The sequence below is a fragment of the Hemicordylus capensis genome, chromosome 2 (genome assembly GCF_027244095.1).
Source record: "Hemicordylus capensis ecotype Gifberg chromosome 2, rHemCap1.1.pri, whole genome shotgun sequence".
NCBI lineage: Eukaryota > Metazoa > Chordata > Lepidosauria > Squamata > Cordylidae > Hemicordylus > Hemicordylus capensis.
Genome location: NC_069658.1, coordinates 327049970 through 327067665, shown reverse-complemented (window position 1 = coordinate 327067665; position 17696 = coordinate 327049970). Strand labels below are relative to the sequence as shown.

Here is a 17696-nt window from a genome sequence, read left to right as displayed (position 1 = left end):
ACAGAGCAACTGCGCGTTTTTTGGGGCCGGCTACCTCTCTTCCCCCCGCCCCAGTCTCCGGCCGGGCCGCTGCCGGCCTCCCCGGCCGGGCCCACCACCGCCGGCCTCCCCAGCCGGGCCAGACCCGCCGCCACCCTGGCCTCCATGGCCCACCACCGCCTCTGTCCTCCACCACAGATGTGCCTCAGCCAATCAGGTGTGTCCCTCCGCTCCGCTGCGCAGCCAATCAGCTGGGTTGCCGGGACGAATCCCCACAGAGGCTGAGGCACGTCTACAGGGATTAAATATATAGGGGCAAACAGTCAAATCTAGAGTGCAAGTTGGAGCAATCTATAAAAAGGGGGAGCAATAGTAGCAGTACAATCATTTCCCATGTACTTATACTCCCTTATTATAGCAACCATGCTTTGATCCTCTTCCTGCATAGAGGTTGAACACCATCACAACCTCTTCACATTAGTTTAATTGCTTCAGTATTTGCTCTTGTACTGTTTTGTTTATATAGCATCAATTGAAGTTGTGAGGCTTTCTATGAAAGAGAGCCAGAAAGAGATGCTTGTCACAAAGGAGTGCCCTGAAGCAACCGTCCAGGAGACTTCTTTGCTTCCTCATTTTTAGCACTCAGACGCAAGTTGGGAATAAATCTGGTATAGCTAACAAACCCAAAGACAGTAGGCATTCCAGAACTTTACCAATGAAGTCTGAATAATCTTTGTTCAATGAAAAAGCAATATAGGTCTAGGATTCAACAGTCGAGCTGATATAAATGAAGGTGCAGACTTTGAGAAAGAGAAACCTAAAGTTTTCAAAAGAATAATTATAACAAGCCTAAAATGGAAGGAAAAACATTACAATTCTTTAGACGCTTGCACATCTACTTTAAGAGGAAGTGAAATAGTAGCCAACATTCAGCATAGCATAACAACGGTATGAGGGACCCACTGGGGTCGCTGAGCATGTGGAAAGCAGCCCTGGCGGTATTGCACGCCTGTGCAAATAATGGAAATAGTACTACTCCCAATGGACACCCAGTAACTCCAAATTCAAATAAAGCAATAATTCTTTTCATACTTATTTTGGAGCAAGGTCCATAGGAATCTGCGAGATTTACTTCTGAATGGTATCTTTTAGTTAGACATCACAGCATGCCCCAGAAGTCAGAGGTGGTCCTCCCAAGAGGCAACTGCTTCAGAGGGCACCTTGGGGGGTCTTTCTGGAGACAACACAATGTACTCCCCCCACTGCGGCTGTTTGTGACTGTGTACCTCACATTCCCCCTCACTGGTGTCACTGCCAGGTGGGAGCCAGTGCTGGCCCCATCCCATCCCTCCTATGCCCAGTCATCACCTTCTTCCTCCTCGTAGGGGTGTCTGCATGGTGCACTCTTCCGCAAAGGCGGCATCATGGAGCGAGTGGGGCAGGGGCCTGCTTGGCCTCTCAGTCCAAGGCTGCTGCGACACTACAACAGCAACCAGCAGCTCTCGTTTGCACTGTCTCCCCTTCCCTCTAGAAACCAGAGAGTGGGAGTGAGCTGGGGGAAAAGACAGAGGGAAAGAGCTACTGTGCCAACATCAGCTCATCTCCAAGTTCTCTTCCCAGCAGAGAGAGCAGCCAGCTGGGTTTGCTGGAGAAGTGCTGGCTGTCCTCTCCTTTGGGACTCTGCTCTGCTGGGAGCAGAGAGCGAGAGCAAGCTGCTGTGCCAACAGCAGCTCTTCCTCTCCTCCTGCTCTCCTATCACCAGGGCAGAGAAGACAGCCAGCACTTCTTGAGCAGCAAGGGAGAAGGAGAACTGGCAGTGCCTGTACCGGGTGTGTGTGTGTGAAGGCATTGGCTCCTGCCTGGGGGTGAGGGGAGCAGGGGAGCTTTTGTTTATTGTTAAATTTATATACTGCCTTTCATTAAAAACAATCCCAAGTCTTGTTGGCATTCCCTGGTGCTGCGAGCATCAACAAGCCAGTGCGGCCAGAAATTGCAGCTCCTGCTTCATTAGATGAAACACACATATGCCACCATGGAAAAGGCGGTGGGGGGCACCAAGCTAGCCCAACCCTCCATAGGGGTCCAGTAGTGAACCCCCTGCAGCACTGAATCCCCAGCTTCTCAAGAAGGCCTTGCCCTGATGCAGGACCTGCTCATGGTCTTTGAAAATACAGAGGATGAGAGAAGCCTTCAAATTTCCAATTTTGTTTTCTTCCTTTGTGTCCTAACTTCACGGGATTAGCAAGGTGTGGGTGAACACTCACCAGTCTATAGGGCTGTCCCAGGTTGAGGTGGTGGTCAGAGGTGCTTTTTATCAGCTTCAGCTGATATGCCAGCTGCATCTGTTTCTTGAGATAAACAACTTCAGAACAGTGGTACATGTGCTGGTAACCTCGAGACTTGACTACTGCAATGCACTCTATGTGGGACTGCCTTTATACGTAGTCCAGAAACTGCAGTTAGTACACAAAGCGGCAGCCAGATTGGTCTCTGGGTCATCTCAGAAAGACCATATTACTCCTGCATTGAAATAACTATAATGGCTGCCGATAAGTTTCTGGGGAAAATACAAGGTGCTGGTTAGAACCATTAAGCCTAAACGGCTTAGGCCTAGGGTATTTCAGAGAACCTCTTGTTCGCCATGATCCCCACTGCCCATTAAAATCATCTGGAGAAGTTTGTCTACAGTTGCCACAGGCTCGTCTGGTGGCTACTCAGGGATGGGCCTTCTCTGTTGCGGCCATGAGAATGTGGAATGTGGTCCCTGTTGAAATAAGAGCCTCTCCATCTCTGACAACTTTTAAAAGGTCAGTCAAGACACATCTGTTCTCCCAGGCTTTTAATTAGATTTTCAGTTTTAATAGTTTTTAACTCTTTTAACATATCTTAAATTTTAAGTTGTTTTAATGGTGTTTTAATTCTATTTTTATTGTAAACTGCCCAGAGACATGAGTTTTAGGCAGTATAGAAATTAGATAGATAGATAGATAGATAGATAGATAGATAGATAGATAGATAGATAGATAGATAGATAATCAAAGCTGTGGATGACATCCATTTAGGGCAGCTGAGAAACACAAACATTACTCTAAACTAATTTAAAGTGGCAAGACTGCTACTGAAGTAAGGACTCTTACTAAGCTTACTTACTCCACCAGAATTTAACCACAGTTGGAATTTTAGCTCTACAATGAAAACAAAAAACCTTTGCACACAAATCAGTAGTAGTATTTTGCAATCACAAGGACCACATTTGCTGTTTTTCAGTTGACTTGACACTCTGACTGCATTCAGATATCATGTTCACAAATAGAACACACCATGTGTGCATGCGCTCCTTCCTCCCTTTACATGCTTGGTGTAAAAGATTTCCTGGTTTCTCAAGCCACAGTTTGCTATGACATCTGAACTGGCAAACTATGTTTTCATTATTTCCTGAAAATTAGGATTGCAAACTAATTTTTATAGTGGTTTGCAAGACTGCTCAGTTCACTGGCGTGGATGACCTGGCAAATTGTGATTTGACAAACTAGGAAGTTTCCTATTAAGCCAAGTCCAAAAATAAGGAAGGAAAGAGTGCGCGCACGCACACACACACAAGTCACAGTATCCCCAGTCCTTCAAACTATGGGAGTTTGGAGGATTGGATAACATGACACCTGAATACAACCAGTGCCACAGTTTGCACAATATAAAACTTTTGCTCCATGTACAGTCCAAGTTAGATGAATAGACTCTGTAAGAAATCAAATGCAGAAAGGGTACAAAGAGTTTGCTAAGAATGCAGAAGGTCCATGACATAGAAATGGCTCAAAGTGAACAGCTATTCCTTGAGGAGGAAACAGGATGCAAAGCAGTGATTAGAGGAAAGTAGGGGGGCAGTAAGAGGATACAGAAGTACAACAGAACAGAGTTCAGAAACAGGAACATGATACAGCAGGAGAGCTGACCCTATGAAAGTCACGAACAGGAAGTATAATGGTCGGGGGGGGGAGATCAGAACATACAATATTTTTTAAAAGAAAGGAGTGAATGAATAGGTAAGCAGACAATAAAATTAAAAAAAAAAACAGATAGAGGGTTGAGAAAGCCTCTAAGTATATTACTGGTATCCTGTTGGAACAGGTAAATCAGGCCCACTCAACTTAGGCCTCCCAGCTGTTTTTGGACTACAACTCCCATAACTGACAGCCACAGTGACCAATAGCCAGGGATTATGGGAATTGTAGGCCAACATCTGCAGGAGGGCTGAAATTGAGCAGCCCTGATCTAGATGCTCATTTATGGGAATGTAGCAAATGGACCAATGTAAGACTAAACAGGAAGACAGACAGCAGTATTTGAATATTTTAAAAAGTAGTGGATTTTTTAATATATAAAGAGGCATTTCTTTACAACTGCAACTCTGTACAGCCAGGCATGGATATGAAGGCTGCTACAAAAACTATGCAGAGAGTAATTTGTGTTACATATTATTTTGGCAGGGAAACAACCAACAAGTGAACTTGCCATGGAGAGCAGAAATGACTTTGGGACGCATGATTTCATGTATTCCTCTCTATAGAAATGGGGGCAAATGGCAATTCATGGGCAAGAGCTCCCATCTTGTACAACTACACAATATTTGAAGCACTTACAGGGGCCTTCTCAGAGTCTGCATGGACTCCTCCTGCGTATTAGGGTATTGCGAGGGCAGCCTGTGCCAACTGCTTATCAGGCAGCATTGCTAAGTCAGGTAACGGGGTCACAGGACAATTTGAAGGCAATAAAGGAAGCAACAGCGGCAGCAACTGCTAGTTGATGAGCAAAGACTATTTTCTGGCCTGCTTTATGTTTCAGTCATGTTTTCCCTGGCATTATACCACTTCATAATCAAGGCACAGTGCTTGCCATATAAAGCTGGAGAATATTTATTTATCGTCAACAACCACAGGTTATAGTGCAGTGCTGGAATTCCATATCAGGTATTTCAGTTGTCTGTTGTAGGACTAGGGATGTGCACGGAACCGGCTGGCCCAGTTCGATTCCGAACAGGACCCGAATCAGTTCGGTCCAGCACCCCCTCGAACCACCCCACCGCCCCCGGTATCTACCTTGTGTTTCTTTTAGATTATGAGCCCTTGGGGGACAGGAAGCCATTTTATTTATGTATTTTTCTTTGTAAACCGCTTTGTGAACTTCGGTTGAAGAGCAGTATATAAATATGCATAGTAGTAGTAAAAAATAATAATTTTTCAACGTAGCCATTAAGATCTTGGGAAGAGAGCTGGTCTTGTGGTAGCAAGCATGACTTGTCCCCTTAAGCTAAGCAGGATCCGCCCTGGTTGCATACGAAAGGGAGACTAGAAGTATGAGCACTGTAAGATATTCCCCTCAGGGGTTGGAGCCACTCTGGAAAGAGCAGAAGGTTTCAAGTTCCCTCCCTGGCTTCTCCAAGATAGGGCTGAGAGAGAGATTCCTGCCTGCAACCTTGGGGAAGCCACTGCCAGTCTGCGTAGACAATACTGAGCTAGATGGACCAATGGTCTGACTCAATACATGGCAGATTCCTATCTTATTATCTTTTATGTCCCACAATGATAAAATATTTTCTGTTTACAAGTCCGTCTTAATCAGTCCAACATTTTTCCACTTGGGATGTGCACAAATCAGCGGGGCGGGGGGGTGTTTACCTTTAAGGAGCAGAGAGATTGCTCCCCCGCACGCTGCGATTCCTCCACTGGTTCTGTGCCCAAAATCAGTGGCGCAGGGCAGCAGCATATCCTCTTGCCACTCTGCATCAGACCGGAAGTTGCCGGTGCATATGCGCACATCATGCACGCACACTAGCCACTTCCGGCCTGACGCTGACCGGGACATCAGACCAGACCCAAGCCACGCAAGGGCCATTTGCGCATGCACAGTGGCAGCCTCCAAAATGGCCACAACACCCCAGGGGGAAGGCCCAGAAAGAACTGTATACTGCCTAAACCAGGTGATGGGTGCATAACGGAGGCTGGCGGGGGAGGGGGAACCTCTGCGGATCCAGCCACCAGCTTGGAGAAGCCCCCTGGAGGGGGCAAGTTGAAAAAAATTATTATTTTTTTAAAAAGTTTTTTTTAAGGTTTTAAAAAAGGTTTTAAAAAACTTGCCCCCTGGAGGGAGCATGTTGGGGGGGGGGTTTAAAGGTTTTTAAAAAACCTTTTGGTCTACGACCCCCCCCCCCCCCGCCAACGGCTGGGGGAGGTTTGGTCTGGGGTCAAGCCAAACCCGGGGTGGTTCGGCTCGACCCCAAACTGTTGAACCGAACCAGCTTGAAGTTGAACCAGGTTGGTTCTGAACCTGTTCGCACACCCCTCGTTAGGACATGATCTCTAAGTGTTTGTTTCTGACATTTTTGCCATTCCTTCCTGGGTTTCTAATAAACTCCAGGGGTGGAAGTGGGGGAAAGACACACATATGCCCCAAATTAATCATTTCTGAAAGTCATCTGCTTCCATTTACTAAAGTGAGGGACAGCAGGGAATTACCAAGAACATATTCCTGTATTATTGAAGGGTTTCTGTAGCAATTAAGAGATAAAAGGAATCCGTCTTTAAATCTGAATTACCCCAGAAGGGGATTGGAATTTAATCTGCTAACAAGCTTTGGAAGTGTATTTGTACAAAGCATAAAACTGCTGTTAAAACGTCAGTTACAGAGTATTTTGTGTAGCAGATCCTTTCCTTTTGTAGGAGACATTAGGTGCTTAATAATATAGGTACATACAAAACTATGGCTTTTTGGAATTTCAGAAAATAATTGCTGTACCTATCAAGTAATTAGGAAGGAACTATAAAGAGATTGACTATTAAAGGAAGATAGATGTGGATCATCCTTGCTTTTTAGGCATAAGATGCTTCTGCTTCCCTTCAGAACCCCAACAATCTGCTGCTCCTCTCTACCCACAAAACAGTTCAGGAGCATTTTAATAAACGCGTGGAAAGTAGGGATGTGCGCAAACCAGTCCAGTAGCCCAGCAGCAGGGGCTTACCTTTAAGGAGCAGGGTTCTCCCCCTCCCCCCACTGTGATTCCCCTGCTGGTGCTGTGCCCCAAATCACTGGTGCAGGACGGCAGCGTACCCTCTTGCTGCCCCATTCAGCGTCAGACTGGAAGTGGCCTGTGTGCGTGCATGACGTGCGCACACACACCAGCCACTTCCAGTCTGGCACGGGGTGGCAAGATCTTCACTATGCTATGGTTAAGAGCTATATTCCATCCTATTCCTTAAACCCAAGAAACTTGCAAAAAAAATATACCATTTACTTTGATTTTTTTCTTTGCCCCTACATTAGATTAAAGATTAGTTTTTTAAAATAAATGAACAGCAGCAGCAAAACAAAAAACAAAACAAAAAACCATTAGTCAGATGTCCATCCAATTAATTTTCAAGCAAAACTGGAAGAAGTTCAGGCGCATGCAGCTTTCCCAAGGTGATCGAGGAACAAAATACATGTTGCATGCAAGTTAACAATGCTCCAACAGGGTGCATGTTTTATTTTAAAGCAAGACATAGTCTTAGGAGGATGCAGGTTTGAACAGAGAAGAGGGATGAAGGGAAGTGGGAGATGGGGAGAAAGACAGCAGGTCTCTGCAAACAGGCAATTATTTAATTTGGCATTTGGATTTGGTATGCAGAACTGGTATTCAGAGCATGCACTAAGTGGCGCAGTGGGGAAATGCTTGACTAACAAGAAGAAGGTTGCCGGTTCGAATCCCCACTGGTACTATATCAGGCAGCAGTGATATAGGAAGATGCTGAAAGGCATCATCTCATACTTCATGGGAGGAGGCAATGGTAAACCCCTCCTGTATTCTACCAAAGAAAACCACAGGGCTCTGTGGGTGCCAGGAGTCAAAATCGACTTGACGGCACACTTTACTTTACTATCTGAGCTGGTGCTTCAGATCCCCCACCCCCATTTGGATCCAAATATTCAATCTGAATATTTGTTCATAAGATATAATTGTGGAGAATCACTAATATGTCTATGTCTTCATTTCTTCCCGGAATGATATGGAAAAAAACGGCGTGGAAGCACTTTAAGTGTGCATGAAGTGTGCAATATTTCAGATAAATATGTGTAGGGGGTTCTTTAAAAAATTTTTTTTTTTTAGAAAAACCCTAAGAATTCATTTTTGTTATTCAACAATGGGATGGCAATAGCAGGTAACCCCTTTTGAGAACATTATGCCTGTAAAATTTCAAGAAAATAGGTGCAGGGATTTTCTATTAACACTAATAAGCTAAGACACACAGTAAACACAGACCTCTCCCACCCAAATACCCTCTAATTGCTATTGACTATTCAGAGATGCAGCAACTGGCAGAAGACACTTCGGCTGAGCAAGCAGAGCTTGATATATCCTTTCTGCATCCCTTCCCCCCAAGCACTGTGATTGCGAGGATAAGCAAAGTCATTGGCCAGCTTGAGATGTCAATTTCAAAGGATTCCGCCGCCGTTTTCCATATATGGAAGATCACCTCATTCCTTGCCAATTCTCTTAGAATGGATTAGGACAGTGTTGATGCGATTTAGAAAGATTTGGAGGTCTAAGTTATTTGCCCCAAATCTCAGACAAATAAAATAGCAATCCGAAGCTTCCCCCAGCCCTAAAAAAATATGCTTAAGCTCTCTCTGCCAGTATTTATGCAAGTATGCATTAGCAGAAACATTTCAACACACAACTTAACATATTCCCATCCCACATTTTTCTTTCCCCACTCTCCCCTCTGTCTCTAAAGCAGAGGTTAAACTGGGCTGCCTGGCATAGTGTGGGCCTGCAGTGTGGCATGGCAACCACACCAGCCAGGACAGACTAAAGAGGATTTGGGAGCCCACAGGGTGTGTGGAGGCTCTGGACTTTGCCCCAAAGTTCACAGGTAAGAGGGACTCTGTTGATGTGCTATGTTGCTATTTGGGGCATTACAAGACATCAGTTTATTCTAACATGAACATAAATTGCAACAAGAGGTTTTCCAGGGGATCCAGAAGACATCACACTATTTCTTAATGCCATCTGCTGGTCCACGGAAAAACCTTCTCTTTTAAACAGAAATTTAAACAACTATTTAAGAGGGACAGATTTTCAATGGATTTTTCAGGGATTGTCAGCAAATACCTAGCAGATGATACAGATTTCTAAAATAGCACAATATCCTTGACGTCATCTGGAACTCCTGAGAAATCTCTCATCACAATTTACATTCATGTTAGAATAAATCTCCATCTGGGAATGGCCTTTTGCTTCTCTCCCAATGCCTCCTGGTTAGTCCTGTTGCCTTCATGCTTTCTTTGTGACCATGGTTAGAAAGAAGGTGCTGGATTAGATGGGCCTTTGATCTGATCCAGCAAGGCTCTTAATTACTATTCTGTGGCCAGTGGCGCACCTAGGAAATTTTTGAGCGCAGACCTGAAGGGCGTTGGGAGGCGGGCCCCCACCGTGAGGCACCCCCCTTAAAAAAATTTTCAGAAAATTTGCACCTGCATTTGGGGGGCCTCCATCCTGGGACACCCCCCCAGAAGCCTGCTGCTGCCCCACCGCACCACTCCTTACCATTTTCACCAGCGGCTAGGGAGTGCGGGGTGAATTGAGCAGGCCCTCCCCATGATGACGGCAGCTGGTGCAGCAGCTGGTGGGCCTGTCCATCTGGGCCATGAGCGAGCCTGCACAGTGGGAGTATCACTCACTCGATACCCCCATAGCTCGGTACAATGAGGAAGAACCCCCCAAATGTTTACAGGGGGATCTCCTTGGTTGAAGGAGATAATTTATTCGAGGCACTCCCCAACCCCAACACCCAGTTCTGTCCCTTGCTTAAGTTTTCACCAGCCAATCTCAACAGGAGCTTGGTCTCGCCCCCAGCCATTGATTTCCCTCTGCAATCATACTTCCTTTTGCTCACGGCTGAAGCTCTGCTCAGGGCAGCCAACTTCAAAACCAGCTTCCTCAGCAAAGTTGCCCTTGCCTTCCGGAGCCTACTTTTTGTGCGGTGGCAGCTCTTATAGGCATATTATGTAAATCTTGCTGTGCTCGAATATACAGCAGGTTAGGGGCAGAGGAGCAAACCCTCATCTGTTTCAGAAATCTAATGGGTGGAAACAGCTTGCCCACCCACAAATGCACTTTTCCAATTTTGTGGGGGCCTCCCCAATTTTTTTTCTGCTGCTGCCACTGAGGGTGAAGGAACCCCAGCCGGAGCCTCTTACCTGGTGTGATGGTCCCCTCTTGCTATTCTTGCTGCAGGGTGAGGACATGATTTGGTTACTGAATCGATCCGCTGAGTTGACGGGAGTGAGTTTAGGAGGGCTTAACTCTGCATTGGATAGGCCTGGGAGTATAACTGGTGTGGAGACTTGAATGATGAGATTATCAGTGGAAGGGGGTGTTGGGGGATGGGGCCGGAGGGGTTTCATAAAGGAAGCCCTCATTCAAGAACTCTATGAGTATTTCAACGTTTTCTTGGAGAGCAGGGTCAGGTCAACCCTTGTATCTTCTACCTGGATTTGTCGTCACTTCTTGGAATCAGTTTGCAGACCCACCCAGACTATTTTGGTGGTTGCTTAAAATGCACCACCACCTCCTAGAGAACTTGACCGAAGAAGTTAGTTTGATCTATTTGTCACTTAGAAGAAATCAGTGACAAACTATAGTTTTCCAGAGAGTTGGCCACAAGTTTGTTTATTTATTCATTTATTTAATACATTTATATACCGCCCGAAAGCAAAGTCTCAGTTGAGTTGAGAGAAGCTTCACTGTTCAGTTACAGCTTTAGTTTAGTTTAGTTTTTTAGCCCCACTGCATGGCTGGTGGCTTCTTGACAGATGCTTCAGCCCCGGGTCCTGTCCCAGACTGGCTTCTCCCCTGATCCCCAGCCCAAAATGAATCTCTTCCTCCAGTAAGCACCACCCGTGGAGTCCAAACAGAGCCCCAGGAAGTTCACACAGCGGCTGAGCTCTTTCTTCTCTTCACCTCCAAGCCGTGCACACGACAATAGCAAAAATGGCAAGGAGTGGCACGGCGGGTGTGGGGCAGGTGCAGGGTGGCAGCAGGCTTCCGGGGAGGCCCCCCAGGACATTTGGAGGCCCCACTGAGACAGGAGGCCATGGACCAGAGCCCCAAGGTCCGTGGCAAAAATCGCCTCTGCTGCCCAGCAGGTGCTCCCACCCTGCAATATTCTGCATAAATATTGGCCCTTGGAAGACTATAAGGAATTGAGAGCGGCACTTCCCCACTCTGAACAGGAAAAGAAAACTAGTGGGGAAAGGGTTAAGCACCCTCCCCTCCCCTCCCCCAGTTGCACTGCCCGCTCAAAACTGCAGCCTTATGTGGCTGCTTTTCATCAGGAAAAAAAGTTTAGGCTTCATTAAACATTTGCATGTGAACGCACAGCTGCTGCTAAGAGAAAGGTGAAAGGTAGGTAGAACTCTCTTCATATCACATCGCTCATCTCCTCTCAAAACACTGATTTATAAGTAGCTGCTGCCATCGACACATAAAAGCTTTGACAAGCTGACATCTGTGTTGCCAATTTAAAAGCACTGAGAAAATGCAAAATGATGGTGGAAGTATATTAATAATGGGTAAAGAAACAAAAGGCATTAAGCATTTCCTTTAAGTGGCTTTATTATTCTCTCAGGCTAAATCCTACACATGCTGACTTGGAAAAAAAAGTCCTATTGAATAAAGTGGAACTTTCAACTTGGGCTGTACACCTTCAAATAAAGGATTTATATGCAGATATTAGACTGCCATTACAAAGATTATCCATTACTTTAAAGACATTTGCTTATCACTGAAGGTACATTAGAGGCAAATTATTTTTTATTATTATGATTATTTCTTGTTTACAAAGTCAGACAGGTGTTATTGAATGGTTTGTTTTATCCATACATCGAGTCCTTCCCAAGGACCTGGGATGCCAGAATTTTATTGTCAATTGTTATAGATATCGTCGCAGAATATAGGCTGTTCCCAGTAAAGCTGCTTTTTGTAATTGGCTGATGGTGATTTCTGTGACCCCTATGGTGTTGAGGTGCTCTTCAAGGTCTTTTGGAACTGCACCCAGGGCGCCAATTACCACTGGAATTATTTTGGTCTTTTTCTGCCACAGCCTTTCAATTTCAATTTGTAGATCTTTGTATTTGGCGATTTTTTCTATTTCTTTTTCTTCTATTCTGCTATCCCCTGGTATTGCTATGTCGATTATTTTGACTTGTTTTTCTTTCTTCTCGACTACAGTTATATCTGGTGTACTGTGTGGCAGATGTTTGTCTGTTTGTAGTTGGAAGTCCCATAATATTTTTACATCTTCATTTTCTTCAACTTTTTCAATTGTATGGTCCCACAGAGAAATAATACATAAATAAGATGGATCTTATGGCATGGTTCTCCCAATCCTAATGTGTCTTCCTAAATTAGAGATAAATATTCAGGAAAAGGTGTGTAAAACAAAGGCATAGAAATTGCATAGTGCAACAGTCACCATGTCTGAAACAGCCCACAATTAGCAGAATGGAGGAAATCAACACTGTCCTGTACCTATAGGATATTGTAATCTTCACCTACAGGTCTGAAGGAAGAAACAAGAGACTACAAAGACCCACTGGAATGATCTGTTGAATGAGCAATTCCAGTGCTGTTACATTTCCTTTCACCATCATTAAATTTATATTGGTGGTTTGGGTTTGGTTTTTTTTAAGCAACAGTTTTGAGAGACAGAACAGGAAATGAAATTAAAACCTTTAGTTACATCCTCCACCCAGAGCAGCAATAAAAACACTCTGCAACGCTACTGCTATTAGAACTGAACAAAGAGGGCTTCTTGTTTTCAAATATTGACTGACTAAATGACATATCCCCATCATATTATTTTACAGACAGAAACTGGATATTCTGTTAATGCACATATACTAAAGCCTCACGGTTAAGGGATACTCTCTACTTTACTGAAACAGTGGTTTCAAGCTGCTAGCCTTAATCTTTAGGAGCTCAATAAAATTCAAGAATAAAAAGCAGAATCAATACCTAGACATCACACACAAATTACTTGTACATTAACAACATGAACAGAGGTCATGGTAACTTGAACAAACTTGGAAAATAGCACTATTCTGAAACAGCTCTCCCCCCACCCCCTTTTTGCATCCTTGTAATAAAGGTGATAGCCACCTAATGGTGCAGCAGGGAAATGACCTGATAAGCAAGCAAGGGGTTGCCAATTCGAATCCCCGCTGTTATGTTTCCCAGACTATGGGAAACACCTATATCGGGCAGCAGTGATATAGGAAGTTGCTGAAAGGCATCATCTCATACTGTGTGGGAAATGGCAATGGTAAACCCCTCCTGTATTCTACCAAAGACAAACTGTGGGGGAGACATGATAGAGGTCTATAAAATCATACATGGTGTGGAGAAAGTGGATAGAGAGAAATTCTGCTCCCTCTCACATAACACTAGAACCAGGTGTCATCTCATGAAATTGATTGCCAGGAAGTCTAGGACCAACAAAAAGAAGTACTTTTTTTACACAACACATAATCAACTTGTGGAATTCTCTGCCACAAGATGTGGTGACAGCCAACAACCTGGATGGCTTTAAGAGAGGTTTGGATAACTTCATGGAGGAGAGGTCTCTCAACGGCTACTAGTTGGAGGGCTATAGGCCACCTCCAGCCTCAAAGGTAGGATGCCTCTGAGTACCCGTTGCAGGGGAGTAACAGCAGGAGAAAGGTCATGCCCTCAACTCCTGCCTGTGGTTTCCAGTGGCATCTGATGGGCGACTGTGTGAAACAAGACGTTGGACTAGATGGGCCTTTGGCCTGATCCAACAGGGCTATTCTTATGGTCTTAGATGCTCTTATTTTGGTAGGGAGTGTGTTCCAAAGCCCCGGGGCAGCCACAGAGAAGGCTCAGTCCCAAGTTGCCACCAAACGAGTTGGCGGAAACCATAACTGTATCTCTCCAGATGATCTTAATAGGTAACAGGGTTCACAACAGAGAAGGCGCTCTCTTAAGTACCATGAACCTAAGCCATTAAGGGCTTTATAGGTAATAATCAGTACTTTGTATTTTGTTCGGAAACACAGCAGCAGCCAGTGCAGTTCTTTTAGAATTGGGGTTATGTGGTCCCTTCTTGGTGTCTCAGAGACCAATCTGGCTGCCGCATTCTGAACCAATTGTAGTTTCCAAACGACATACAAAAGCAGCCCCACATAGAGTGCATTGCAGTAGTCAGGCCGAGAGATTACCAACATATGTACCACCATTTTAAGCTCATTTGTCTCCAGAAATGGACGTATCTGGGATATCAGCCGAAGCTGATAAAAAGCACTCCTGGCCACAGCCTCAACCTGAGAAGCCAGGGAAAGTTTGGGTTCCAAAAGAAGTTTAAGTTTCGCTTCCTACAGCTTTTACAATTAAAATTAAAAATAATAACCATATCAATAACTGAATCAGCTCACTGGATAATATAAGAATTTTTCAGCTGCTCTTACTGCAGTTTCCGTGTGCTTCTAGCACTGCACACTTTCTGCAACCTAACATCCGGATAGATGCTCTGTCATCAGTGCTAAAAATTCTTCATGGTAAGAGTCCATGTAAATCAACAACCTTTCATTCCTCCCTCTCACAATGTCAACATCAGTAAAGTCCAACCAACATGGAATGTGGCTGGATTCATAACTTATGCACTGAGAAATATATTCAGGCTCAGCTAACTTTGCCTCTGCAGGAAATTAAGAAGTTTCAACTTTTTTGGCAAATGTTGTTTTTAGATTATGCTGCTCATGGGTTGTCCCTATTTAGTTCAACAGATGATGAGACCTTCTTGCTTCAGAAGCATTTTACTATCCTTTATTTCTTTTTTAATCTAAATAACCTTTATTTATTAAAAAGCAGAACATTACACAATATAATATCACAGAATGCATAACAATTCATAGAGGCTATTCTCACGAGTGAGCAAAACCGGGCTAAGGGAGCCCAGCCCGGTTTTGCTCACTTGTGAGAACCAGCAGGCTCAAGGGCGAGCAAGCCCACTTGTTTAACCACGTGGTTTAACCACTTGTTTAACCACGTTGTTTAACCACGGTGGCATGCCCACTTGTTTAACCACTCTCTTAAATGGAGCGAGCGTCCCTTTAACCCCATTTTTACGTTCATGTGTCAATGGGCACTCTCAGGGGGAGGTAGATAAACTGCACACTCAGGCGGTGCATTACTGGGGCTCTGGGGGGTCGCATAGCAGCACTTTCCTTCACCCAACCCCCGGAGCTGCCGGGCGAGGTGCAGGCAGCCTGCTGGAGAGCTCCTGTTTGTCTGGGCAGGCGGGTGATCCGCCCACCTGGCAATGGGTAAGCAGTCATCTGCGGGTCAAACCCACTTTCCTCCTCCCGGTGCTTCACACTACTTGTGTGAAGCGCCTCATACTCTTTAGCTTAGAGATCAGGTCTCAGTTATTATTATAGATATTGCCAATCCAAAACATTAACTCAAACAAATCTGAGCATTTTATGAATAACACGCATCTTTCCATATCTGAACAAAACAACCAAGCAATACTTTACCATAATTTCTTTATAAAATATTAAATCTTGCCAGATCACAAAAAAAAGAACATGGTTTTTGATTGTCCTGTTTGATGATGCAACAAATGAGTTAGTTTCTCAGGCGTGGCTGTAAACCAAAGCTTACTGTACCATTCACTTAAAGATAATATTATATGCTTCCAATTTTTAGTTATCACCATTTAGATATCACCATTTTCCCCCTCCCTCTGTTAGTTACTTTTGTTTTATTTAGAATGCAATTTTAATGCTGTTTTGTTTTGCATGTTTTTGTACACTGCCCAGGGTCTTCGGAGTGGGCGGTATATCAAGTGTTTCAAATAAATAAATAAATAAATAAATTCTGGCCACTATCAATATATAATTCATTAGCTCTTTATATTTATTACTTTATTTTCTTCATAAATATTCCCAATAAGACTAGCTGAGGCTTGAGCACATCTACCAGGGTAGATCTGATTTAAATCAAATCGATTTAAATCACAATTTAGATCACTAGTCACTGGTATAATCTTAATATTTACAATCAGATGAAGGTTTCATTTTTGGTCCTCTTCTAGATAGAAAAATTGCCCAAAATAATCTTACAGAAACCTCTGGAAGAGCATGACATTGTGAAGGTATCAATGAAATTCATTTACCAAAAAATTTAAACATTGCATATATACAGCCTCATGCTACATAATTAAAAACTAATCCTTATTTCATGATGAATACCTTTGGACTATAATGTATCTTAAATAGAAAACTATCTTTAGACAAGATTTTTTCCTCAAAAAGCATTTTATTTAAAAATAGTCTGATTTAAATAAAAACTCCAAATCAAAAAAATCTGGTTTTAATTTTTTTTAAAAAAATCATTGATTTTTATCTACCCTGACATCCACCATAGATGAAAATATGTGCCCTTCTCATTGCAGTTGTTCCCACAGAGCATAGATTTATTTTATTTATATGCCAAATTTCACAGGAGTCATGTTCCATCTATACATTATTTTATAGATAATTATACGAGAAATGATTTTATCCTATTTGAGCAGAGGATGGAAATACAGATTTAGGAAACCAAATCCTATTCCAATCCCCTTTACTATCCTTCTGAATAGCATATATTTCATCTGGATTTCATCTTTAAGCAGGACAAGTAACAACAATAAAACTTCTATCAAGTCAGTGTGAAGACTGGTGGGCGGGGGGGGGGGGGCGGATTCCAGCACAGGGTATTAACTAGAAGATGGCCACCTAATACCAACAGCTATAGTTTATTGGCCTTCTTGCTGGAATGGACAGAAAAATGGAGAAACAGAAGCAAGCAGCACTGACCGCACAACACAGCCCGTACTCGTGGCAGTTCCCCTTCAGGAAGCCTGCAGTGAATCAGCCAACTATCTTTAGAAACCAATTGTATTGTGCCTTGCGTTTGCCAAAACGTTATTCACAGCAAGATGAGGTTATGCTGATGAAGGGAACCTTTAAGTGCACATACTCATTCCTTAACAGCTTATGCTCCATAGGAGCATAGGATGTTATTTGTATACATGCCTGGAACATCTGTCTCAGCTGAGGCACAGCCGTTCAGTGCAAGACATCCTATTATGCAACAGGCAAATACCAGACCCTCTGAATAACTAAAGGAAGTTGAAGAGCAGACAACAGAGGTAGAACCAGTAAATAGAATTGTTGCTCAAGCACCCAGAGAGGAGGCAGCAGTGAAGATCCCAGCCGTTAGCCTTTTCTGCCACAGGAAACCGTGCCCTTTCAGAAATGCTCTTTCCCTTCAGAGCCAGCAAAGTTATCTAACCTGCATTTCCCCCCTACACGCCCCCCCCAAGACAAAGGAAAGAGTATCTTAACCAATTACAGTACACGTGAGCAAGCTTTTTGCAATAACACAGAACAGCCCTAATGGAATTAACGTATCATCTTTTTCTTCTTTAAATCATGTTTATATGATTTGTTCCCAGATAAATTTGCTCTTATGAGTTATTACTTATCCCACATCAAAAAGGGGGAGAGGGAGCACCGCTTATTTGTATATGTTACTTAGTATGCAGCTCATTGCCAGGCACTGGCGAGGGGCGGGGGCGGGAATCCAAGCAGAGAATGGAGAGGAAGAGGAACAACCCTTC

At 43.8% G+C, this 17696-nt stretch overlaps 1 protein-coding gene across 1 annotated transcript in view; it reads right to left on the bottom strand.

Moving 5' to 3' along the window:
• Window positions 1-17696, bottom strand: part of GNAI2 (G protein subunit alpha i2) — a 178480-nt gene that overhangs the window by 129852 nt on the left and 30932 nt on the right. The gene's annotated exons all lie outside the window — the stretch shown is intronic.